Below are 735 nucleotides of genomic sequence, written 5' to 3' on the forward strand. Positions count from 1 at the left end.
ATCTCGCACTGCGTCGGTTACGATAAAATGATCACTGAATGGTTACGTCGCTGAGGAACGAAGGGAAATGTGGTGGGAAATGTCCGTAGATTTTAAGACAAGTTGCTGGGTGGGAGGAGATGGTGAAATCGGGGTAAAATTCCCGTAGATTATTGATTATTATACTATTTCGTAAGAAATGTGATCTAGTATGTATACTTCTTAGAACGAATAACATACCAGTTTATTAAGGAGCGAACCTTACCTGTGGGAGTATTATTTATCATTAAAGAGGACAAAAAAGAAAGAAAGCTAAAATAAATGTACATACTGTGCACAGACATTAAGGGTGCAAAAATCTTAACTTATATGTTGTGAATATTGTCACTGAAAAGATTTTCCATTTGATCTTCTCTCACTTCAACGGAAAGCAGCATTCTAAGCTAGTGTTTTGCTGACCGATATTGCAAGATGTAAATGAGCGAATTAAACATTCTATGAATGTTTGTCCTAGCTATTATATACTGTATGTATAACTCAAGATACGAAGAATATTCAATTGTTAGATGAACGTTATCTATAATCATATTAGGGTATTTTCTAGTTTACGTCTCAAAATAAAACCATATGATCATCTTCGTCGGTTGAAATAAAATTCTATTTCATTTTCTGTGTTCAGTACAAAGCGACTGCTACATTAAGTGTGCTTTTAGAAATGTGATTAGACAGCAAATGTAAAGAGGAAAAGAAAATGGG

General features: G+C 34.1%; 1 protein-coding gene across 1 annotated transcript in view; it reads left to right on the top strand.

Annotated features, from left to right (window-relative positions):
• Positions 1–243, top strand: part of LOC119594664 (probable G-protein coupled receptor AH9.1) — a gene marked incomplete at its 5' end in the record, with an annotated part of 37,725 nt that extends 37,482 nt beyond the window's left edge. The window contains 1 exon segment of the mRNA XM_037943720.1: positions 1–243.
• Between the last annotated feature and the right edge of the window lie 492 nt (positions 244–735).

The sequence above is a fragment of the Penaeus monodon genome, chromosome 34, assembly GCF_015228065.2.
Source record: "Penaeus monodon isolate SGIC_2016 chromosome 34, NSTDA_Pmon_1, whole genome shotgun sequence".
NCBI classification, from domain to species: Eukaryota; Metazoa; Arthropoda; class Malacostraca; order Decapoda; family Penaeidae; genus Penaeus; species Penaeus monodon.